Below are 27,588 nucleotides of genomic sequence, written 5' to 3'. Positions count from 1 at the left end.
ATAATTCTAAGCGGTATGTGTGGAGAAAATCAGGCACTGCTCATCACCTGCCCAATATAATCCCAACAGTGAAACATAGTGGTGGCAGCATCATGCTATGGGGGTGTTTTTCGGCTGCAGGGACAAGACAACTGATGCAATTGAAGGAATCATGAATGCAGCCAAGTATAGAGATATCCTGGATGAAAACCTCTTCCAGAGTGTTCTGGACCTCACACTTAGCCGAAGGTTCACCTTCCAACAAGGCAATGAGCCTAAGCACACAGCTAAAATAATAAAGGAGTGGCTTCAGAACAACTCTGTGACCATTCTTGACTGGCCCAGCCAGAGCTCTGACATAAACCCTGTGATGGTGTGATATGTTATGTGTATGTCATTTTTTGTATATTCCTATTTTTCACAATTCCAGTTATTTTCATAGTGTTTTTCTTATTACATTGTAAGTCTACAGCCTCACTGTATCTGTCTCTTGATGACCCCCTGTAGTGCATTAAACCCTAAGGCCCTTTGTTCTCTTCTGAGAGGCAACTTGTTTGACTACCACTGGACAAGGAAGGGGGTGGGGGGAAGAACGGCAGCTGGACAAGTCAGTTCCGGTAGAGACAAGATGGTGAAAAGGCTGCATTTCAGAGAGAAGGACCCATTTTTATCCTCTGGTGCTAGAGTTGTGGAATCTCGTTTCCCTGGACATTTTATCCTGATACTGGACTGCATTCTTATTCTGGACTATCTTATCCTTTGTGTGGTGGACTGAATATGGACCTTTTCATATTTTTGCCTGAATAAAGGTCTTGGAATTGTTCACTCTTCACTTGCTCTGTTGATTGTGTGATACCAGAGAAGGACCCCGTGACAACTGGTGGCAGCAGTAGGATCAACAGAGCGTCACCCAATGGAGAACCACCCACAGAGTGAGTACAGAAATTGGACTGTATGCAGTTTACAGGAGAGAGCCAGAGACCTGGGCCTGAACTGCCAGGGACTGACTAAAGAGGCCTTAATCGATCTACTGGTGGGCGCTGGCCCGGCCACCTCCTCCCAGATGTCTGAAGGACGAGCACTGGAGACAGGGATCCCCATCCAGAAAAGTCAGTGGTTGGTGTGGTATGAAGAAGAGATGGCGGTTCTGGGCCCCGGCGTCTCTCCGGAGTACAAGGAGGAGGCTGCCCGACGGGCACAGTGGAGACAGGAAGCAATGGAGCTTGAAAAAGGGAGTAACGCAATGTGGAGTGTAACCCCAGCAATCCGGGAGCCTGTACGGATCACCCAGACAGAGTTTAAGCCATTTGATGAGGCTTCTGGAGACGTGGAGGGGTTCTTCAAAGACTTTGAGCAGCAGTGTGCTGTGATGGAGGTGCCCCACTCTAGCTGGATGCGTTTGTTAGTGGGGCTCCTGAACGGAAGCTTGGCGGAGGCTTACCGAACCATTGATGCACTGCGGAATTGGGATTATAACATTGTAAAGCGGACTATCCTGGATTACCATGCTATCACCCCAGACTCATATAGGGCCAAGTTCCGAGACCTCCCATGCACCACGGGGGTATCGTTTAGGATGTATGCACATAAGATGTCCGAGGCATGTCGGAGAAGGCTGGAAGCAGAAAACGCCTTTACTATGGAAGATGTTATACAGGTGTTCCTTATAGAACAATTTCTTGCCAAGTGCCCTGCAGAGGTACAGGAATGGGTCCGGGAGCGCACGCCGTGTACCGTGGATAGAGCTGCAGCCCTGGCCGATGAAGCCCTTACTATCCGGCCGCAATGGAGGAGGCTTCTGGACAATGAACCACGGCCTGCTCCCGCGCCCCGTCCCCCTCCAATTATATCTGCCCTTCCACCTAGTCGCAAGCCGATGACAATCACGCCTCACAATCCTAGGCCCCCAACAGTTCCGACCACGACCTGGGGGTATCACAGAGAGGAGGTGTTATGGGTGTGGGCAACCTGGACATTTGCAGTCTGGCCAAATTCGGAGGGAGCCCCACGCAGCCCCACCTCGTCCAGTGCATCTTGTACATTCCACCACACCTGAGGAAGAGCTACCACCACCCCCACCAGAGTGGACCACCGACCACGGCACCATAGATAGCCCTCCTGGAGTGTACGGACTCCGGCCTCTGTCCTTTAGCTACTCAGAGCAACGGCAACGCCACCTGCAGGATGTCTTTATTGATGGATACAAAGTGTCAGGATTTAGAGACACGGGGGCATTCTTGACTATCGCTGACCCCCGTGTGGCTCGACCCGAGGCAATTTACCAGGGTCTGGGAATTCCCATTGTCCTGGTGGGCGGTGCCCGCAACTATATACAGCGAGCTTCTGTGCGTTTGGATTATGGTTGTGGAGAAAAACTGTGTTGGATTGGAGTTATGGGAGGACTTCCTGCAGATATCCTCCTTGGGAACGACATTGGAGAGTTACAGTGCCAATTTGTGGGAGCAGTCACCCGACTACCGGCCCTTCAAGCACTATGTCATGTGGACCCCACCGGGGAGCAACCACCACGAACCGCATCAGAGTCGGTAAGCAATAATTTCGCTGTTACTACATTGGGAGAGTCTTGGGAGAGAGGAGTTTAGGAGAGAAATAGAGGGTGACACTACCTTAGCAGCCCTTAGGCAAAAGGCAGAAACTGGGCACATGGGAGATAATGGTGGTGGCTTCACTCGAGAAAACGGACTGTATTATCGTGTAACAAAGGGCAGTGACCAGGGCAACCTGACGCAACGACCAGGCAACTCATTGTCCCTCAGAAGTACAGGGCACAGCTACTTCAACTGGCCCATGATATCACCTTGGCTGGGCATCAAGGGAGAAAAAGGACTGAAAAGAGACTCACCCAAAGTTTTTACTGGCCGAGCGTCTCGCAGTCGGTAGCCCATTATTGCCGCACCTGTGATGTGTGCCAGCGAATGCGGCATCCAGGAGCTCGACATAAGGTACCCCTGCAATCCCTGCCCATAATTGAGGAACCATTTCAACGTGTAGCCGTCGACATCATAGGTCCTCTGGCCCACCCCAGCAGGTCGGGGAAAAAATATATCCTGACCGTGGTGGACTATGCCACTAGGTATCCTGAAGCTGTGGCCCTGTCCAGTATTACAGCAGTAAAGGTTGCCGAGGCCCTTGTTACCATTTTTACCCGGGTAGGGTTTCCTAGTGAAATATTGTCGGATCAAGGCACTCAGTTCATGTCAGATCTGGTCCAGTCCCTATGGCATACCTGTGGTGTTCGAGCCATTGGCACCACCCCATACCACCCGCAGACCAACGGACTATGTGAACGCTTTAATGGAACCCTAAAAAATATGCTGAGGGCTTTTGTTGACGTTGAAAAAGACTGGGAAAAGTACCTGCCACATCTCCTCTTCGCCTATCGGGAGGTTCTCCAAGAGTCCACAGGGTTCTCTCCCTTCGAACTACTGTTTAGCCGGAATGTCCGTGGGCCTCTCACTCTTCTGAAAGAACATTTGGAGGGAGACATCTCAGATACCAGAATGCCCATCGTTCCCTATGTTCTAGAGCTCAGAGACCGTCTCGCCCAGCTAGCTACCTTCGCTAAAGAACATCAGCGAATGGCCCAGTCCAGACAAAAAACCTGGTATGACCGTAATGCCAGGAACCGGGAATTTATGGAAGGACAGCAAGTGCTCATGATTACTGCTTCCCCTGCCAACAAGCTTCAAGCAGTGTGGGAAGGCCCTTATCAGGTTGTCAAGAAAATTAATGACACTAACTATGTTATTGCCCTGGACTCTAGTGGTCGACGACAGAAAACCGTCCACATTAACATGCTGAAAGACTACCACGACCGATCTCTGCCTGTTCTAGCTGTCTGCCACCCCCCTAGTGATACCGCCGCCGACGAGTATCTCCCAGATCTCCTCCAGGTTGCCCAAGCGGGAGGATCACTGGAACAAGTGCCCCTGGGCTCCCATTTATCGGATATACAAAAGGACGATATTGTCGCCGTACTAAGGCCGAGGGCTGCTGCTTTCTCCTCAAAGCCGGGGAAGACTACTCTCACCAGTCACATGTGGAAACCCCAGACAACGCCCCATCCAGCAGGCTGCCTACTGGGTTCCAGAGGCTATTCAAGGCATGATAAAGAACGAACTGGAGGAGATGAAACAACTCGGAGTTATTCAGCCATCTCACAGTTCTTGGGCCTCTCCTGTCATCCTGGTCCCCAAGAAGGATGGTATAAAACGATTCTGCATTGATTACAGACGACTAAATGATGCCACCAAGAGTGATGCTTATCCCATGCCCAGGATTGATGACCTATTGGATCGTCTGGCCAATGCCCAATTTGTGACCACGTTAGACTTGAGCAAGGGGTACTGGCAGATACCCCTAACGGAGGATGCTCGGGAGCGCTCAGCCTTCATTACTCCATTTGGGCTTTATGAGTTCCTGGGAATGCCCTTTGGGATGAAAACTGCCCCCGCTACTTTCCAGAGACTGGTGGATCGACTGTTACAACAATGTCAGGACTTTGCCTGTGCTTACTTAGACGACATCGCCATTTTTAGCACAACCTGGGTGGAACATCTTAAACACTTGGGCATAGTGCTGGATTGTATCCTTACTGCAGGACTGACCATTCGCCCTGATAAGTGCCAAATAGGGATGGCTGAGGTGCAGTACCTCGGGCATAGAGTAGGGGGTGGGACACTAAGGCCTGAGCCTGTCAAGGTGGAAGCCATTAGCAACTGGTGTAGACCCCAGACTAAAAAGCAGGTACTTGCATTTTTAGGAACTGCTGGTTACTATCGCAAATTTGTTTCTAATTTCAGCACCTTGGCCAAGCCCCTAACCGACCTGACCCACAAGAACATACCTAGGAATGTGACGTGGACGACGGCATGCAAGGATGCCTTTTCAGCGTTAAAGACTGCCCTCGTCACTGCTGCTGTCTTGGCTGCCCCGGATTATAAACGCAGGTTCCTCGTGTGGACAGATGCATCCACCTTTGGGATTGGGGCAGTACTTAGCCAAGTGAACACTGCCAGAGAAGAACATCCTGTTGCTTTTGCCAGTCGGAAACTACTGGATCGGGAAGTTGCCTATGCCACTATTGAAAAGGAGTGCCTTGCCATCGTATGGGTGCTAAAAAAATTGCAGCCCTACTTGTATGGCAGAGACTTTACAATTGTTACAGACCACAACCCCCTCACATGGCTGAATCGCGAATCAGGGGACAATGGAAGATTGCTGCGGTGGAGCTTGTCCTTACAACCCTACAGCTTCTCCATCCAATACAAGCGAGGAAGCCAACACCAGAACGCCGATGGACTGTCTCGACAAGAAGAACCATAGGCTCCCCAGGCCGACCTACCCCTGACACTGTACAAGGAATTATAAATAACTGAGCAATGTGGACTAAAGTGAGCAGGCCAGAGGTCTGTGTAGACCTCATGGCGTGCTCACTTATTATGGGGGGCAAGAGGTTGTGATGGTGTGATATGTTATGTGGATGTCATTTTTTGTATATTCCTATTTTTAACAATTCCAGTTATTTTCATAGTGTTTTTCTTATTACATTGTAAGTCTACAGCCTCACTGTATCTGTCTCTTGATGACCCCCTGTAGTGCATTAATCCCTAAGGCCCTTTGTTCTCTTCTGGGAGGCAACTTGTTTGACTACCCCTGGACAAGGAAGGGGGTGGGGGGAAGAACGGCAGCTGGACAAGTCAGTTCCGGTAGAGACAAGATGGTGAAAAGGCTGCATTTCAGAGAGAAGGACCCATTTTTATCCTCTGGTGCTAGAGTTGTGGAATCTCGTTTCCCTGGACATTTTATCCTGATACTGGACTGCATTCTTATTCTGGACTATCTTATCCTTTGTGTGGTGGACTGAATATGGACCTTTTCGTATTTTTGCCTGAATAAAGGTCTTGGAATTGTTCACTCTTCGCTTGCTCTGTTGATTGTGTGATACCAGAAAAGGACCCCGTGACAAACCCAATTGAGCATCTCTGGAGAGACCTGAAAATGACTGTCACCATCCAACCTGACGGAACTGGAGAGGATCTGCAAGGAATAATGGCAGAGGATCCCCAAATCCAGGTGTGAAAAACTAATTGCATCAGTCTCAAGAAGACTCATGGCTGTACTTGCTCAAAAGGGCACCTCTACTCAATACTGAGCAAAGGGTCTGAATACTTATGACCATGTTATATTTCAGTTTTTCTTTTTTTTAATAAATTTGCAAAAATTTCTACATTTCTGTTTTTTTTCAGTCAAGATGGAGTGCAGAGTGTACATTAATGAGAAAAAAAATCACTTTTTTGAATTTACCAAATGGCTGCAAAGAGTGAAAAATTTAAAGGGGTCTGAATACATTCTGTACCCACTGTAAATTAGGTTACTTGTGTATGTCTTCATTGCATGTTTGAGTGCATTTCTTACTTGCATTTTTATTGCATTTTTGATGCTGCAGATTCTGTCTCTTTAGATATGCCATGTTTTAAATAAATATGCTTTGTTTTTGATACTTCCTGGTATTTGGCTTTAATAAAATTTATTGTGTGGTTTACATGGGTGTTCACTGCATTTCCACAGCAGTATCACAAGTGTGTTTTTTACCTGTGGATTTTCTGCTTCTATTGCAACTGTATGGGTACATCCATACATTAAACTCAGTGTACCAGCAAGAGAAACTGATATCTTGTGGTTTTGAAATACACACGATAACTCTGTGTAAAAAAAAAAGAACAGAAGGCATGATATGTCTATAAATCCCCATCCACTTTGCTGGGACTGAAAGGCACAGCAAAAATAAGCAGCATCAAAAACTCATGGAGGTCACACAGCCTTGCAGACTATTGTATTAAAGCCTCTAATCTGCTAGTTTCCTTATGACCTTTAAAAAAAACTTTTACATTATAAAAATTATATATGTACACACAAACAGTATATTACAAAAATGAGAACACCCGTCACATTTTTTGTAACTATTTTGTTAGTCAGTGTACAGCTTACATAAATAACACAGACATTAATAGCTAAACCGCTGGTGTGGTGCCCCTGAGGGTCCAGTCACCACAGAGGTACTTCCATTCAACCAGAGGTGTAGCATCCCACCCCTCAGGTAAGGTAAAGGGTGCTGGGAGGTAGGTGGAGCTTAAGTTGAGAGCGGGAGAACTGTGGGAAGTGAGTTCCAGTTCCCCGCTTGGGGGAGAAGTGAGAGGACGTGTGTGCAGCAGCTCCCTATTAGCTGGAGCTGCTGGGAAGGAAGGTGACTGAAGGAAGCTCCCTAAAGGGGAAAGGGATTTCCCAGGGGCACGGGTGGTGAGAGTGCTTCCCGTGGGGCTCGTTCCACGCTGACGGACATCAGGTGGGGGAAATCCAGGTCGCAGAATGGTCTCGGCCCCTTGTCTAGTGGAATGGACATCAGGATTCAGCTAGCAAGCCGACAGCTGTGGCAGCTTTAGAGGCCACATCCACTAACCACAGTTATCTTCGCCAGAAAGGCAGCCAGAAAGGAGCAAGAAAATGAATGGTGCATGTTATCTGACAAGGTCCGTGGCTGCTGGCCTGGGACACTGACTGTGAGGTATTGTGTAGGAAGAGGTGAGAAAACAACACTGTGAGATGTCCAGGGAAGGCATATACTGACTGGGAGTTCTGGAAAGGTGTTCTGTATCTGCCTGGAAGTTGACTGGATCCCTCACCTGGAGGACGTGGCCCCAAGCGGGCATCTGTACTGCAGACAGAACTGTGAGTAAAGCTTTGGAACTGCATTCAGCTGTGTCTTTTGCCTTCTTCCTGCGTCACCTACTCAGCACTGCTATATCCCTTGCTTCACACTACATCATCACTATTCCTCAACATCTTTCTCCTGCCCTAGGACTCAGCTCCGCCTATGGAGAGCTATTCCACCTCTGCTGCATCACCATCAGTCCAGAGGGCACTGCAGCACTGGTCGCTTCTGATCAGATACCACAGGTGGGGTCCCGAACACTTATTATAAAAACTCTTTATTTTTCATCCCTTGTAAATATATACCTTTTATTGGACGCCCAGGGCCACGAACTGGGACACCGCCGCTGTGACACTGTCTCTTTAAGAATTAGCCCGGTATCAAGTATTCCCCACTGCCCTGGTGGGTGCTCCACTGGCAACAAAAGTGAGTACACCCTATGTGAAAATGGCCAGACTGTGCTCAATTAACTATTTTCCCTCTTAGTGTCATGTGACTCATTAGTGTTACAAAGTCTCAGGTATGATTAGGAAGCAGGTATGTTAAATTTGATGTTATCGCTCTCACACACTCTCATACTGTTCACTTGAAGTTCAACATGGCACCTCATGGCAAAAAAACTCTGAGGATCGGAAATAAAAGAATTGTTGCTCTAGGTAAAGATGGCCTAGGCTATAAGAAGATTGCCAACAACCTAAAACTAAGCTGCAGCACAGTGGCCAAGACCATACAGTGGTTTAACAAGACAGTTTCCACTCACAACTGGCCTTGCTATGGTCGACCAAGGAAGTTGAGTGCACGGGCTCAGGGTCATATCCAGAGGTTGTCTTTCAAAATACATGTATGAGGGCTGTCACCATTGCTGCAGAGGTTAAAGTGGTGAGAAGGTTCCGCCTGTCAGTGCTCAGAGCATGTGTATTGTTGTAGAGGTTACAAGGGTGAGGGGTCTGCCTGTCAGCGCTTAGACCAAATGCCGCACACTGCATCAAATAAGTCTGAATGGCTGTCATCCCAGAAGGAAGCCTCTTCTAAAGATGATGGACAAGAAAGCCCACAAACAGTTTGATAAAGACAAGCAGACTAAGAATATGGATTACTGGAACCATATCCTTTTGTCTGATGAGACCAAGATAAACTTATTTGGTTCAGATTGTGTCAAGTGTGTGTGGTGGCAACCAGATGAAGAGTAGAGAGACAAGTGTGTCTTTCCTTTAGACAAGCATGGTGGTGAGAGTGTCACACCTCCAAGAAGACCACTGCCTTTGTAAAGAAACTGAGGGTAAAGGTGCTGGACTGGCCTAGCATGTCTGTAGACCTAAACCCTATAGCCTTTGTGGGGAATCCACAAACGGAAAGTGGAGGAGCACAAGGTCTCTAACATCCACCAGCTCTGTCATGTCGTCATGGAGGAGTGGAAGAGGATTCCAGTGACAACCTGTGAAGCTCTAGTGAACTACATGACTAGAGAGTTAAGGCAGTGCTTGAAAATAATGGTGGTCACACAAAATATCGACACTTTGTGCACAATTTGTTCATTTATAGGGTTCATCGACTAACTTTGGATAAGTGTTTATGCGAATAGCTACCGAATAGCTGCATCGGTAAACTGGACACCTGGGGCGCTCCCGATATTCAGCTGTTCGGCACTGGAGCTACATGACTCATGGCTGTGTGACAGACAACTGTTGTGAATTCTCTTGCTCGCAGTTCTGAGCCGAAGCTCCCTCTGCTCCCTCTGGTGGTTGCTGAGAGTAGTGGAGCTAGCCAGGTGGAGGGAAGTTCCCCACCTGACGTTGATAATTGGAAACCTGGGATTACTGGCTGGGAGCATATAATTGAGCTGGCTGCTCTTGGAGGTTGCTGGTGATTTCCTCATTGTGCATTTGGAGCTCTTTTGTCCCCTGCCTGATCTGCATGGTTCAGCTAAGTGATTCTTTTGCTAATCCTTTGCATCTAATCTGTGTCTTTTTTTGCTTTCTGTTTTGCTGCTAGGGTTCAGCGTGCTCCCTGCTGGGGGCAGCGCTGGGCCCTGCTTCATATGTTGCAGCTTGTTCAGTCCCCTGTTATGTTAGTATCTTTTTGCTTGCTGCCAGTTATACCAGAGTGCTGATCTAGTGGGGGTGAGATCGTGTGATCTCAGGTTTTTTGTATATCAGCAGTTTTGGACTTTTTCAGGGTTTTGTGAGTGATTTATGCATATCATATAATCCACAGAGTAAGAATACTACCTTCCAACAACAATGTATTTTATCAAAATCCCACACAAAATTATTGTAAAATAATTTTGTGCATGATTGCAGGCAGTATCTTTTCTATCCTTTCCTGTCTAGACAGCTTAGGCCCCACCGTTTGCTCAGTCTGTTCTCTGCCTGTGTTTGTGTCTCATCTTGTCTCACCGACAATATATGTTTGGGGCTGTCTATTCCTTTGGGGATCTGCTCCGGGGCAGTTTAGATTTGATCTTTCTGTCTTTAGGGTTAGTCCTTCGGCTGTGACGAGGCGTCTAGGGCATCATGGGAACGCTCCATGGCTCTACTGCTAGTTGTGCGGATAGGATCAGGGGTCTGCAATTCGCTTAGTTACCAACCTAAGAAACCAAAAAGCAAAAAGCACAAATGTCCTGAAATAAAAAGTAAAAAATAAACTGCAAATAATGCATAAAGGTAGCAATAATAATAATAATAATAATAATAATAATAATAAGGGTATTTAGTAAACATAATTTTGAACAAAATAATGTACAAGCCAGTTTTTTATTAGTTAGGCCTGTTTCACACTTGCTTTTTTTTGCAGCGCATTTTTCCCGCAAAAAAACGCATTGAAAAACGCATACAAAAGCATACAACTGCTGCGTTTTTTTCAAGCATTTTTATGAGCATGCATGAAAAAAACGCAGCGTTTTTATGCGTTTGTATGCGTTTTTTTACCGCGTTTGCGTTTTTTTCCAACATTAGGTGGCCCCTCACACTAACCCAAACCATGACTTTACTAACCCTAACCCTGACCCTAACCCTAACCCTAACCCTGACCCTAACCCTTAACCAAACCATACTTAACCCTAACCCTGACCCTAACCCTTAACCAAACCATACTTAACCCTAACCCAAACCCTAACTAACCTTAACCCTAACCCTAACCCTGACCCTAACCCTAACCCTAACCCTAACCCTGACCCTAACCCTTAACCAAACCATACTTAACCCTAACCCTAACCCTGACCCTGACCCTAACCCTAACCCTAACCCTTAACCAAACCATACTTAACCCTAACCCTAACCCTAACCCTTAACCAAACCATACTTAACCCTAACCCTAACCCTAACCCTGACCCTAACCCTAACCCTAACCCTTAACCAAACCATACTTAACCCTAACCCTGACCCTAACCCTGACCCTAACCCTTAACCAAACCATACTTAACCCTAACCCTAACCCTAACCCTGACCCTAACCCTAACCCTGACCCTAACCCTTAACCAAACCATACTTAACCCTAACCCTAACCCTGACCCTAACCCTAACCCTAACCCTGACCCTAACCCTTAACCAAACCATACTTAACCCTAACCCTGACCCTAACCCTGACCCTAACCCTAACCCTAACCCTAACCCTGACCCTAACCCTTAACCAAACCATACTTAACCCTAATCCTGACCCTAACCCTAACCCTAACCCTAACCCTGACCCTAACCCTTAACCAAACCATACTTAACCCTAACCCTGACCCTAACCCTAACCCTAACCCTGACCCTAACCCTAACCCTAAACCCCCTTAACTAACCCTAACTTTACCCAAACCCCTAAATTCCATTGTCTAAACTAATGGTAAAAAAAAAACGCATGTGCAAAAAAACGCATACATAAGCATGCCAATGCGCACATATGCTCACCATAGACTTATAATGGGTGTCTTGCTGTAAAAAAACGCATTGCGCGCGCATGCGTTTTTTTGAGGCAAATCGGACGCACAAAAAATGCAACAAGTTGCATTTTGTGCGCCCGAGCGCATACCGCAAAAAAACGCATGCGCGGTAAAACGCGTAAAAACGCATGTGTATGCGCACATAAGCGCATCCCATGCAAAGTATAGGAAAAAAAACGCATGCGCTATTTAGCGCTAAATTACCGCGAAAAAAACGCAAATGTGAAACCAGCCTTACATTAGTTTTTTATTAGTTAGCTCTCTGGTCTTCTGGTGGCTTAGCCTGTTCCTGCCATCCTCCTCGGTGACCCATTCATAACAGACAACACATGCATGGAGAGCCCAACAAACAGGCTCTAAGTCCAGAGATCACCTTACAGAGAATGTCCGTGATGTGGTGTCTACTCATTGGTGGTCGAAAGTTGCATGCTCTGGTGATGTGGCAGCTCCAGATTGGCCCACGGGTGATGCCTCGCCTGACTGAGCGTGAGTGTTTTGGGTGGAGCTTAGCATTTAAAAGGCTCTGAGCTGCACATGCAGGCATGCTAATGTCATTTATGTTTTGGTGTGTGTGGGTGGATACTCTACCGCTCTGTCTGCATGTTTGTATGTGTCTGTCTATGCTCAAAAACTGTACATGTTGGCAGGCAGGTAGCACACCTATGTGGTTGTGTACCCATGACTCAAAACCTGAGTCTCTAGTCTGCTACATGTTTGGGGTGTTGGTCAGGCACTAGTTCAGCAGCATCTGGACTGGAGTAACTAGCCACTTGGCTTAGCATCTGTTTCGTTTTGGTGTGCGGTTAGCACAATACAGCTACAGAGCAAGCTCAACACTTTAGCTATAGTTTTCTTTGAAGGCAACAGGGTATTGTACCTAGCGTCATATGAGTCCTTTCTATCAGCTCAGCATCTGCTTCATTCATGTGTGCGGTTAGCACAGTTCAGTTGCAGAGCAAGCCTATTCCAAGTGCTTACGTCCCTGTGACGTTAACAGGTTAAAGTACTGCTCTGTGAGGTAACAAGAGCTTGATGCTCAGCATTCTGTTCACACTGTGTGGCATTATCACAGCGTGTTTAAGGTAAAGCTAGCTGTTTTGCTCCATCATTGTTCACACTAGCAGCAGGTAATATCTCTGCATGGTGGACCCCGGATTGCGATTGCACTTTATTCTATTATTTTATTTAATGCAATACGCCAACCCTAACAATATATATATATATATATATATATACACACTGATCAAAAAAATAAAGGGAACACTTAAACAATAGAATATAACTCCAAGTAAATCAATTTCCTGTGAAATCAAACAGTCTACCTAGAAAGCAACACTGATTGACAATCAATTTCACATGCTGTTGTGCAAATGGAATAGACAACAGATGGATATTATTGGCAATTATCAAGACACCCTCAATAAAGGAGTGGTTCTGCAGGTGGGGACCACAGACCACTTCTCAGTACCAATGCTTTCTGGCTGATGTTTTGGTCACTTTTGAATGGTAGTTGTGCTTTCACAATCGTGGTAGCATGAGACGGACTCTGCAACCCACACAAGTGGCTCAGGTAGTGCAGCTCATTCAGGATGGCACATCAATGCGAGCTGTGGCAAGAAGGTTTGCTGTGTCTGTCAGCGTAGTGTCCAGATGCTGGAGGCACTACCAGGAGACAGACCAGTACACCAGGAGACGTGGAGGGGGCCGTAGGAGGGCAACAACCTAGCAGCAGGACTGCTACCTCCGCCTTTGTGGAAGGAGGAACAGGAGGAGCACTGCCAGAGCCCTGAAAATTTGCAGAGCTTAGTAAACCCGGTCCAGAGGAGCGCAAAGAAGGGAGATTAAAGTATTAGAAAATCTTCCTTTTATTCAATATCCACAACACGTTTCGATAGATGGGTTCTGTCTCCCTCAGGTGGCAGTGTACCAATAAGCTCTACAATTTCCCTTCCTCTTCTGAGGTACCCGGCTGGAGCTGCATCTCATCCATAAAGCCATGCTTGGCTGGGGCTCCTTTGGACTGTCTTTACACTGCCTAGAGCCCTGCAAAATGACCTCCAGCAGGCCACAAATGTGCATGTGTCAGCACAAACGGCTAGAAATCGACTCCATGAGGATGGTCTGAGGGTCCAACTTCCACAGATGGGGGTTGTGCTCACAGCCCAACACCATGCAGGACGCTTGGCATTTGCCACAGAACACCAGGATTGGCAAATTCACCTCTGGCACCCTGTGGTCTTCATAGATGAAAGCAGGTTCACACTGAGCACATGTGACACACGTGACAGAGTCTGGAGACGCCATGAAGAGCGATCTGCTGCCTGCAACATCCTTCAGCATGACTGGTTTGGCAGTGGATCAGTAATGGTGTGGGGTGGCATTTCTTTGGAGGGCCACACGGTGTTGGGCTGTGAGCACAACCCCCATCTGTGGACGTTGGGCACTCAGACCATCCTCATGGAGTCAGTTTCTAACCGTTTGTGCAGACACATTTGGCCTGCGCACAAAGGTTGAGGTAGCAGTCCTGCTGCTGGGTTGTTGCCCTCCTATGGCCCCCTCCACATCTCCTGGTGTACTGGCCTGTCTCCTGGTAGCAATACCAGCCTCTGGACACTATGCTGACAGACACAGCAAACCTTCTTGCCACAGCTTGCATTGATGTACCATCCTGGAGGAGCTGCACTACCAGAGCCACTTGTGTGGGTTGTAGAGCCCGTTTCATGCTACCACGAGTGTGAAAGCACAACCACCATTCAAATGACCAAAACATCAGTCAGAAAGCATGGGTACTGAGATGTGGCTCTTATAGGGGATTTTTTAGGACAATAAAAACTTAGTGATAAAAAGTTTCCCAATGTGGGTGCTCATCTAGAGACAATTCTAATTCCATTTTCCAATACGGTATCCATAATACTGTCATCTCTCAGAATATTCAAATTGCACTGGTGTATGCTGGAAATAGATTTAAAATAGGTACTATGTTTGAGAACTAAGGTAGGACAACCAGATAAATTATTATTATTAATGCAGGATTCGTTTGTTTTGGACTTCCTTGCTATTAATTTAGAATCCAAATTTGGAACCACATTGATTAAGGAACTTCTAGATTTATTATTAGTCATATTAATAGCTCTATCAATGGTCCAATCTGGATAATTTCTTTTTTTACGACAGTGTCTAATATTTTGAGTTTCTTTCTTGACTGACAAATCATCACTGCAGTTCCTTCTGGCTCGAGTGAGTTCACCTACGGGTATAGATTTGATAGTGTGAAAAGGGTGAAAACTGTTTGCATGTAAGATCGTGTTTTCTGCTGTTTTTTTTTTTTTCGATAAGTTGAACTAGGGATGGCATGGCTAGGTTCACCAGCAAGACAAAGGTCCAAATGGACTTTTCATGTGAAAAATAAGTGAATTTTAAGTTGAAGTCATTAGAATTCATGTAATCTACAGAAAGAGGAATGATATCACAGTTTCCCTTCCAAATCAACAACACGTCATCTATACATCTAAAGTAGTGTTCTATATGATCAAAAAAGGGATTGTTTGTGTTATAAATAAAAATTTCCTCCCACCATGCCATAACCAGATTGGAAACCGAGGGGGAGAACTTGGCTCCCATTGAAATACCACTGTTCAGTATGAAAAACCTATTGTTAAAGAAAAAATAGTTGTGTGACAATAAAGAGTCCAAAATAGACTTAATATAGTCCTGCAGAGCCGTAATTAAAGGACTGTATTTTCAGAGGTGAAAGTCAACTGCTGCCATAATATTTTTTGGTCCACTCATTATATCTACCAGTGGTTCAACAACGATTCTGCATTTATAAAATCCCCATATATGAAAAAATGGGAATCGGTTTTGAATTTTTCTGTTACTCCAGATGTTTGGGAACTGACCATGTTCTAACCTATTCTGCTACCATGTCTATGGCTCTCCATGAGTCCTACTTTAAAATCATATCGTGATGGTACTATTCGCCATCTCGTCTAGCTTTTATCAAACATCCACCTCCCCTCTCTGTTGAAGGGATTGCGGGCATCATGGTAGCCTTTCCCATTTATTTTGGTTTTCTCCACATCTTCGGCATTTTTGGGATGACATCTCCTCTCTTATTTCTCATATTTTAAATCAATCAGATTTTTCACTAACTCCTCAGTTCACCCTGCTCTCGTTGGATGCAAGTCGTTTGAATCCTTCTGTTAGGAAATTGGTTATTCATTTACTTTTGGTTTCTAAAAATAAAATTGTGTTTTATTGGAAATCCACTTGAGTGCCCTCTTCACTCGATATTATTGCAAAGCTGACTTTACATAAGTCATATGAGCAAAAATTGGTGTTGCTGAATGGCTGTCTTCCTTCCTCTATAAATAAATGGTCTCGCTGGCTGGAAATGTTTCCATGAGTTCTTATTATTATTATTTATAGTCTGGTTGTGTTTTTTTCTTTTTTCTTTCATGTGTCATGAATGCCTCATGATATTGCATTTATGTATGCTCTGTTATAAAATGTTAATAAAATTGTTTGGAAAAGAAAGTCAACTGCTGAAATGGCAATATTGTGTGGTATGCAAGTATAAAGAGAAACTACATCACAACCAAGCCATGTCCATTTAGAGTCCCAAAAGACATCTCGTAGCATGCTTAAAACTTCCTTTGAATACTTTAAATATTCTGGTATACGTTGTACTTGTACTAATGGCTGTAAAACAGAATCTAACCATTGCCCTAAGCGTTCACCCAATGAACCAATACCAGAGATAATGGGACGCATAGGGGGTGGAAAGATGTTCTCATGTGTCTTGGGCAATAAGATGGGAAGTCATGAGAACCAGGTGACTTTTTACCTTATAGAGGAAAACGCAAAGTGGTCTAATGTATGGCTATGCTATATAAACAATTCCATTAATTGCAGTGGTTAAAATTCTCTCACATGTGTTATAAATGAAAATTCAATTGATTAAGTACTATAAAATGAATATTTTTTTCTTTTTCCCAGATTCTAACATTGCAGCAGCCTCGCAGAGAGCGATGTGAATGCATGATAGATCTCACCAAGCACTCTAATTATAAAACTGTAAAGTAATGTGCAATGACGTTCATGCTATTTCCAGATCACAAACGTGTTTCCTCGGCTAAATAAACCTTTCAGTTTACCAAAGGAAAGCACAGAGTAAGTTTCTCCTCAAAATGTAATGAATCTGCAACATTTAAGGCTCCTTCTGCACATTAACACAAGCCGTGCATTGCAGTGAGCCTGATTACTTACTGAATCACTGTGAAGATTCCCAATGGATTATCACAGAAGTCCATGCAGTTTAAATGAGATTGAAAGATTTTCCTGCTGTGTCCGCAGCTTGTCACACTGTGAGCGATAGAAACTATTTTGCCCCATTCTGAATTTGCACTGCCCAGTTGACAATATCTGTGCATGGGATAATGTTTAGCTCAAGGTCTTTTCATTTGATACAATGTGGCTATTTAACATTTAAGGGAAGTTACAATACAATATCTTCACAAAGGTAATTGATGGTAAAATGCTAATTCACTGATATTATAATACATACAATATATAAAAAAATTATTATTGGTCCTCTAAAGGGATGAGAGGATCCGGGTTCGTCTGGTTTGACCGAACTGAAATCCATAGTATGGTTCGGGTACCAGAACTTAAACTCAAACCTAATAGAAGTCAATGGGGACTTAATGGCTTTAGTAAGGGCCAGGGGGCTGCCAAAGGAAGCAAAATTGGGGTAAAAGCAGGAAAATTGTCCTGCAAACAAATGTAGATAGGGAAATGACTTAAAATAACAGACTTAAAAAAAAAAATCTTGAATTAAGAGATGAAGGTCAAAGTGTAGGATGAGGTGGATATGGCGGTGTAGGTCGAAGAGGCGGAGGAGAAGGTAGCCAAGCACTGCTTTTGTGTTTTTTGTTTTGTTTTTTAATTTGGGGAGGCCCCAAACATTGGGAATGGCAAATATAACAAACAAACTGTGGTGGAGTATAAGGCCCACATGAGTCTTTGGAGAGGATTTTACATCAGTATTTGTAAGACAAAACCAGGAATGGGTAAAAAAGTGTAGAAATGGTGCACATCTTTCTAATATACTTTTTCTCTGACTGTTCCATTCCTGGTTTTGGCTTTCAAATACGGAGGTAAAAAGCTTACCAAATACTCAAAGTGTGCACATTGCCCAACAATGGCTTGGAGCCACTGGTTTACTTCTCTATTCAGTCAAAGGTATGGACAAGTCCTGGGAGTCGCCCGCCTGGTTTATTTTAATGAATGTGAGCTTGCCCACTTTGGCTGTAGACATGCGTATGCACCTGTCTGTGATCACACCCCCTGCCGTGCTCAACACATGTTCCGACACATGTTCGTTTAGATGTTCTTTTACATACTTCTGATGCTGAATTTTATGGTGAGGATGGAGTAGAGGTATTATTCTGATGACTCTTCTTTGAAGCCCAAATTTCTGCAAGTGTCTCTGAACATAGAATCATAGAATCATAGAATCATAGAATCGTAGAGTTGGAAGGGACCTCCTGGGCCATCTGGTCCAACCCCCTGCTCAAAGCAGGATTCGCTAAATCATCCCAGTCAGATGTCTGTCCAGCCTCTGTTTGAAGACTTCCATTGAAGGAGAACTCACCACTTCTCGTGGCAGCCTGTTCCACTCATTGATCACTCTAACTGTCAAAAAGTTTTTTCTAATATCTAATCTGTGTCTCCTCCCATTCAGTTTCATCCCATTGCTTCTAGTCTTTTCTTGTGCAAATGAGAATAAAGTTGATCCTTCTACAATGTGACAGCCCTTTAGATATTTGTAGACAGCTATTAAGTCTCCTCTCAGTCTTCTCTTTTGCAAACTAAACATTCCCAAATCCTGCAACCTTTCCTCGTAAGACAGGGTTTGCAGACCGGTCACCATTCTGGTCGCTCTTTTCTGAACTTGCTCCAGTTTGTTGATGTCTTTTTTAAAATGTGGTGCCCAAAACTGGACACAATATTCCAGATGAGGTCTGACCAAAGAGGAGTAGAGGGAAATAATGACTTCACGTGATCTAGACTGTATGCTTCTGTTAATGCATCCTAGAATTGCATTTGCCTTTTTTAGAACAGTAGAACAATGTGCCACAACTCTAGAGTCTGCTAAATTTTTCTGAAGGTCTTTTGCAGTCAAGAACGGGTTCTGATTTGCATTTCTAGCAATCCTACGAGCAACTCTCACAAAAATTTTGCTTGGTCCTGCAAGACCTTATCTTGACCTCCACTATTCCTGTTAACTGCCATTTCTTAAATACATTTTGAACTGAGGAAAGGGAAACTTGAAAACGCTTCACGATCGTCTTATAGCCTTCTCCTACTTTGTGTGCCTCCACCATTTTCAGAGTGCTAAGCAGTTGCTTAGAAGAATCCATAGCTGCTGTTTTTTGCGACATGGTTAGAGTATCCTGGGTTTTTCTAAAACTATGCATCAACTGGCCTTTTCTAACAATATTAGTGAACAAGCCACAACCCTAACAGGCTAATTAAGGTCTGGAACCTTGGGTAAAGTTATCTTAGCACACAAATCTCCAAGGGTGTCCAAACTTTTACATAGGCCCTTTTTCCTTTTTTGTAATTTTTAAAATGGAAAAAAAAATACTTTTTTTGCCTAAAATACAAAGGAAATGTGTCATCTTTAACTTTAGGACTTTTTAGTGATAATTTCAACTTCAACTTGCTCAACTGTTCCAATAACAGTAATTTTGACCAGAGGTGCCAGGGAGGCACTAGTCATAGTGGCACAAGAGCAGGCACTAAGTGCCAGATCCATAGAATCAGGAATCTACCACACAAGAGAAGACCCCAGGTGCAGACTATGCAAAGAAACCTCGGAAACCATCCAACACATAGTGGCAGAATGCAAAGTGCAAGCAGGAACAGCATATCCGAATGCCACAACCAAATATCGGGAATTGTATACAGGAACATCTGTACAGCATATGTGCTAAGTCCCCCTAAGTCAAGGTTGGAGACCCCAGAGAAAGTGGTGGAGAATGAAAGGCTTAAATCCTGTGGTACTTCAAGATCCAGATGGATGAGCAGGTGTTGGCTAACCAACCAGACATTGTGATAATAGACATGGATCAGAGGTCACTTTACTGTGATGTCATTAAAGATATTTAAGCAGTTTTAACACAAGTTCTGTATTATCAATATATCTTCCGAGGTTAATACAGCTTACGCACCTTTGGACATCACTTTTTTTGCTACAAAATCTGGGGGCCCTAAGAGTGTGGGGGCCCTGGAAAATTGTCCAGTTTGCACTCCAGCTCTGGATGCAGTATTAAAGTACATTTATGACGGGTATAAAAACTTATTCTCTTTATTGACTCCTGTGATGTTGAAATTTCAAGGGTTTTTCAATCTGATTTGTTCCTAATGCTAAATCTTCAGTGCCTGCATACAGTAGGGAACCAGTTCTAGCAGTCTAAAGGGCATGTCACACTAAGAGATATCGCTAGCAATATCGCTATAACTAGTGACGTTATAGCGATATTGCTAGCGATATCGCTGTGTCTGATACTTACCTACGACCGGCTCCCCCGCTGGTTATCGCAGATCGCGCGAGAACGTTCAGGACTGTTTCTCGTCGTCAGCTTCCTGTGGCGCTTCCTGCTGTGAGGACGAGCGACGAGCGTGGAGCCGGGCGGGAGGACGCAGGATCGCCTGGTGTGACAGGTAAGTAGCGACCCCCGTCCCCAGCGATGTCGCTAGTGAGATCTGCCTATGTGGCAGCTCACTAGCGACCACTTAGCGATGTACCAGCGATCCTGACCACGTCATATCGCTGGTCAGGATCGCTGGTACATCGCTAAGTGTGACAGTACCTTTAAGCATCAGCTCGATCCTTTAAAGTCTAGCAGAGGAATAATTTTTTTTTATCCAGATGACGAGAAGCTTTGTGACTCCACTTGAAGGTAGTGAATGCCTCTAAAATATCTGTAGCAGCACCCAAGTTCAAAATGTATTGGAGAATTGTGATAGGTTAATTAGGAATAAATATGAGGTTGTGAAAATGCTATTTAGTAAAATCAGTTTTTGAAACCAGACTCAGTTCCACAAGTTACAAATATATAAAGTATTTTGATTGTTGGATGGTGTAAGAATGTTGCTTAGTAATTTATTTATTAAAAATAGAGCAAATGTCTAATTCTCCAGCAGGTGATTGCTGTAAATGAGCTCTTTGTCCATACTATGGGATACACGTGCCAGTATGCGAGCAAAATCTAATGATTTCAATAATAAACTTGGTCATATGGAGCTCAGCAAGACGTACTTAATTAATATAATTGTGTTGTTAACCTTCCTTAGTGGGATGATTTATTTAAAAATGATTGCAATTGTATGGTAGGCAATAAAAACAAGGCTTAATAACTTAGTAAGAATAATTTTAAAAAAGTGGTCAAGATATGGTGTGACATAATTAGTACAGTCAATGTATATTGAGTTGATAATGCTATGTTGAAAACATTAGCACTTTAAAGAAAAAGGTTTTTTTAAGCTATGCTTATACTTCATTTAGTGTACATATTAAGCATATGCTATAGTAAATCCTCTTGTACATACACCAACCATGTTTGTAGAACCCAATGGTCTAAACAGATGCTACAATATACAGTACATACAATATATTGTTGAGATTGATTGCACATGGAACCAGCCTGAAAAAAAGCTAAAATAAATGCCAAAGGCTACTTTCACACTTGCTTTTTTTTGCTGCGCGGGGTTTTTGCGAGCACAAACGCATGAAAAAAACACATCATGCATTTGTGTGCGTTTTTTTGCGGGTTTTGGTGCATTTTTTTAAAAAAACGCATGCTTTTTTTGCGCACACGTGCGCATTATAATGCGCACGTATGTGCACCGATAGACTTTAATGGGTGATTTGGTGTAAAAAAAACTGCATTGCGTGCGCATGCGGTTTTTTGGGGCAAGTCGGACGCACAAAAAATGCAACAGGATGCATTTTGTGCACCCAAGCGCACACTACAAAAAACGCATGCGCAAACAAACGCGTACAAACGCATGTGTATGCGCACCCATGTTAAAGTATAGGGAAAAAAACGCATGCGTGAAACCAGCCTAACAACAATTAATCATGTTTAAGGCTTTCAATCTTAATTCAAAAACAGTGTCCCCCCTCTGAAAATGTACATAGAGATGTTTTTTTTCTGAAAAACTATGAGCACTATATAATTTTTTGGAAATCTGGTTCTGCTGTGAATACAAGCTATTGTATCCTGCAGCATAGTGGCTTAGTGGTTAGCATTGTTGCTTTGCAGCAGTGGGATCCTGTGCTCAAATCCCACCAAGGACATCTGTAAGGGGTTTATATGTTCTCTGTGTGTTTGTGCAGGTATTTAGGTTTCCATACTGATAGGGCATTTAGATTGTGAGGCCCAATGATGGTGCCATGTACACAAAGCATAATAAACATTTCTTTATGTTTGTCTCTCTGACTTAACAATGGACTTAACTAAAATTATTGCAGGTGTCATGAAATAATCATTACACAAAACCCTCACAGTTAGGGCTCGACCTCACTTGCAATTAAATCGGAAGAAAAATCGGATTGCCTTCGGACCAGTGTTATTCTATCATTGGGTGTTCATGTACGATTTTTTTTCCAGCTCGAATCAAATCACGATTGGCCGGTAAAAAAAATTTGCAGCATGCTGTGATCAGATCTGAAAATCGGATCGCATTCACAAATAAAAGTCAATGGGTGCGGCAAAAAATAGATAAGAAAATTACACGACACTCGGACCATGCGAGTGTCATCCAATTTGGAAGCAACCATGTCCTTGAGAACCCATCATTTCCGCAGCCACTTACAGTAAAATCACTGTGTAACCCGACAAAATAGAATACATAGCTATAAAGATGTCATTGACATATATACATTGCTTGTGTAGCTTAATGCGCATATATTTATTTTACTAAATACTTTTTTTTCTGAAAATAATGGCATGGTGTCCAATGACATTTATTAACAACCAGAGGGAAAGTGGACACCTGGGGGCAGATGTTCATAACCTGGTAAGGGTGTGGTAGAGCAGCTCACTTGGCTGCACATGGAGGTAGACATGGAGGTAGACATGGAGGTAGACAGGGAGGTAGACAGGGGTACACTGCAACTTTAAGAACTTCCTTGGGTTTATTGTAGGCAGTATAAACCCAGACGTGGCAAAGGAAATTCAGCCATCTAGGAAAAACAGGAAAACAAAACAAAATGGTGGCAGAACAAACACAGTCCTTATGTGAGCGCGGTTCCTCCCGCTCACGACTGACAAAACACATACAGTTCATGCCCACAAGTCCATGCAGCACTCTCCTGACGTGCTCCTTCTCCAGGCTGATCACAATGAACACTGAAAGTTCTCTGAAAGTTCTTTCCTTCAGCCATTTAAGCCCAGACCATGTGACTTCTCCACTACTTGACTGATCACATGACTGTGACCTCACCCAGGTCCTGTCAGCACACAGTGGCATACCTCCCAACTTTTGAAGAAGGGTAAAGATGGACAAAGGCTGCGGCTCGCTGCGCGAACAATGGCAAATTTTAGGCCATGCCCCCAACCACACCCATTTCACAACTAGTCATACCCATGTCCATGCCCCAAACACACCCATTTAGCACTGCTGATCACACTGACTGGTACTGAGGGCACAGTGGCTGGTACTGTGGGCATACTAACTGGTACTGAGGAAAAGAAAGAACAGAGAGAGAAAAAAGAAAACAGAGAGAGAAAGAAAGGAGAGAGAGAGGGGAAAGATATAAAAAACAGAGAAAGAAAAACCAACAAGACAGTATTCGAATTTGGGTCAATAAAGAAGTACCATATTATAATCTGAATACAAAAATTCCGGATGATAATAAAAGAAACAATATCTTTATTATAAAAGTATACCTTTATTTAAATAGGGTAACAATAGTATACAACCGTGTCCTCTGTGTAAAATGAATAATAATAATTAAAATAAAAAATAGAAAAATACCAAAGACATAGCAGGCTGGCAAGTCATTAATCCCAAATATACATATATATATATATATATATATATATATATATACATATATATAAATAATCACGATATATAAAAAATCTTTCTCATATAGATACGTTAAAATATAATAGTGATGGATTTGTATATACTGTAAACACCCTGAGAAAAAGGAAAATATATTTGATGTAAACAAAATGTGAATTTCCAAAAATTCAAAAAATTATCATCTTAATATAAAGTGCCAAGTGCCAAAAAAAGCAATATGACTATTGCAAATTGTTAAATAAGTAAAAATAGAATATATGGTGCTTTTCCAATAACAACAACATATAACTTTAAAACAAAATGCCAAGTGCAATATAAACAGACAAGGGTATAATCATTCAAAGTGCCAATGTGCATATAGCTAAAATAAATAATGAGAGAGAATGAGAAAGGTATATACCTGGAGCACAGCCAGCCGGTCACAGAGAAACACAGCCCCGACGCGCGTTTCGGAATTGATCCTTCGTCAGGGGGTGGTCTCTGATCTAAACCGGGTCCTTTAAATATACATCCGCTGGTTAATGCCCGGGATTTGGGCCTATTGCGGCGCGCGCGCCGCCATGGTAACCCGGATATACAACCCGCCCCCACATCACATGACCGGCAACCCGGAACTAACCGCCGTTGCCTAGTCACAGACGCAGGAGCGAGGAGTCCAGGATCCTGGCTGCGCAAGCGCACAGGTCCACCCACAACAATATTCAGCAGATCCAATGTGAGGGAGAGAGGATTCAACGGCGCATGCGCTAACGGACCAACAGGAGTGTGAATGCGTACGCGCTATCCACAGCATGTTGCCATGGACACGCAACGCAGACACACAACCATGTCACCAGGAGCGCACGCACACTTCCTAAACCCAGACACATGGGTAAAGAAATGTCTATATAAATGAATGAAAAATGTAAATAGAAAGGGGAGGGGGAATTAATTGGCACTATATCATAATCACAAAAAATATATATGACTGAAAAATATAATAACCACAATTATATAGATCAAAATTGTGTAGATTAACAATTAACATAATACAATGGCCACAATATGAATAAATAAAATGTACCCCCGAGATTATGTATTTTACATTCTCAGAAAAAGAAAAGAAAAGAAAAAGAGAAAAATAAATAAATAAATAATAATAATAATAAAAATAAATAGAAGTGTAGAAATAAAAATAAATATAAATATAAGTAAATAGAAATAAAAATAAAAATAATAAAAATAATAATAAAAATAAAAATAAATAGAATTATAAAATTATAAAAAATAAAAAATAAAAAAATAAAAAATAATAAATAATAATTAATAGAAATTAATAATAATAATAATAATAATAATAATAATAATAAATACAGTATAACATATATAGGAGAGGTAGTATATAGAAATAAAATCCCCATCTTCTTTTCACTTTCCATTCCGGATGTTTATATAGACAAAATATTAGCATGTCAATCCATGAATCCTCATAGTGAAGAATCTCACTCAATCTTAACACAGTATCACCCCTAGGATTAAATGAGAACTTAATTATAAGTTGTGAACTGCTTTCTTTCTCTGAATCTGTTCTTTTTATCATTTTTAATAATTTTAACCTTTTTCATATTCCTTTTAGATTTTTTGTATCTTTTTCGTGAGTCGATTGGTCCGTTAGCGCATGCGCCGTTGAATCCTCTCCCCCTCACATTGGATCTGCTGAATATTGTTGTGGGTGGACCTGTGCGCTTGCGCAGCCAGGATCCTGGACTCCTCGCTCCTGCGTCTGTGACTAGGCAATGGCGGTTAGTTCCGGGTTGCCGGTCATGTGATGTGGGGGCGGGTTGTATATCCGGGTTACCATGGCGGCGCGCGCGCCGCAATAGGCCCAAATCCCGGGCATTAATCAGCGGATGTATATTTAAAGGACCCGGTTTAGATCAGAGACCACCCCCTGACGAAGGATCAATTCCGAAACGCGCGTCGGGGCTGTGTTTCTCTGTGACCGGCAGGCTGTGCTCCAGGTATATACCTTTCTCATTCTCTCTCATTATTTATTTTAGCTATATGCACATTGGCACTTTGAATGATTATACCCTTGTCTGTTTATATTGCACTTGGCATTTTGTTTTAAAGTTATATGTTGTTGTTATTGGAAAAGCACCATATATTCTATTTTTACTTATTTAACAATTTGCAATAGTCATATTGCTTTTTTTGGCACTTGGCACTTTATATTAAGATGATAATTTTTTGAATTTTTGGAAATTCACATTTTGTTTACATCAAATATATTTTCCTTTTTCTCAGGGTGTTTATATATAAATCCATCACTATTATATTTTCACGTATCTATATGAGAATGATTTTTTATATATCGTGATTATTTATATATATGTATATATATATATATATGTATATTTGGGATTAATGACTTGCCAGCCTGCTATGTCTTTGGTATTTTTCTGTTTTTTATTTTAATTATTATTATTCATTTTACACAGAGGACACGGTTGTATACTATTGTTACCCTATTTAAATAAAGGTATACTTTTATAATAAAGATATTGTTTCTTTTATTATCATCCGGAATTTTTGTATTCTGATTATAATATGGTACTTCTTTATTGACCCAAATTCGAATACTGTCTTGTTGGTTTTTCTTAATATTTCGAATGGTCTACCATTCTTTTAGCTGCTATATATAGTAGAACTATTAATATTATATATAAATAATTGACTGATTTACATAAATACTGCTAAATTCAGGTTATATTGGTATTAAAACAGAGAAAGAGAAAGAAAGAGAAATGAAGGAAAGAACAGAGAGAAAGAAAGAGGAAAGAACAGAGAGAAAGAAAGAGGGGAAGAAAGAACATAGCAAAAGAAAGAACAGAGAGAGGGGAAAGAAAGAAGGAACAGAGAGAAAGAAAGAAGAGATAAAGAGGAAAGAAAGGAAGAGAGAACAGTGAGAAAGAAAGGTTAGAGAGAGGAAGAAAGAGGGGAAAGAAAGAAAGAACAGAGAGAGAAAGAAACAGAGAGAGAAAGATTCTATAAAGATACTATAGCAGCCCGGCTCACATTGTAGTGCCCACCTGAGCCTCCCGGTGCAGGACATATCATGATCCTCTCACATGGCCGACATCCCCAAGTCCAAGTCGATCCCGCTGTCTGCGCTGGAGCAGAATGACACAGTGGTGGATCTAAAGCATTCCCTGAAGTGCCTCCGTGGTTCTATCACAATCTTCTCCCGACATTACCTCATTTCCGGTCAGTTTCTAGCACGTCGCTTCTGGTGGAATGTCAAGTGCTCTTTGGGGCTTCGCCACTACTCCTGTGTCTACGGGAAAAGTAAGCTCCCGGCCGGGGCAGACTATCAAAATCGGTACTGTCCCGCTGGATCCGGGACACCTCATACACACACGGTTCCGCTTTGTATGCCTCATACACACACACGGTTCCGCTGCGTACACCTCGCACACACATGGCTCCACTCCGTAAACCTCATACACATGCAGCCCTGCTCCATACACCTTGCATACACGCAGCCACACTCTGTAAACCTTGTACACATGCAGCTTTGCTCCATACACTTCGTACACACGCGGTTCTGCTCCATACACCTCGTACACACGCGGCTCTGCTCCGCATACACACAGCTCAGCTCCGTACATTTTGTACACACAGGTCTCCATTCCGTACACCTCGTACAAACATGGCTCCACTCCATACACCTCCTACACATGTGGCTCCGCTCCGTACACCTCATACACACGGCTCCGCTCCGTACACCTCGTACATACGTGGCTCTGCTCTGTACACCTTGTACACGTGCGGCTCTGCTCTGCACACCTCGTACACATGCGGCTCTGCT

The sequence above is a fragment of the Dendrobates tinctorius genome, unplaced genomic scaffold (assembly GCF_039654945.1).
Source record: "Dendrobates tinctorius isolate UK_male_01 unplaced genomic scaffold, ASM3965494v1 ptg000091l, whole genome shotgun sequence".
Taxonomy (NCBI): domain Eukaryota; kingdom Metazoa; phylum Chordata; class Amphibia; order Anura; family Dendrobatidae; genus Dendrobates; species Dendrobates tinctorius.
Note: the sequence above shows the minus strand (reverse complement) of the source record.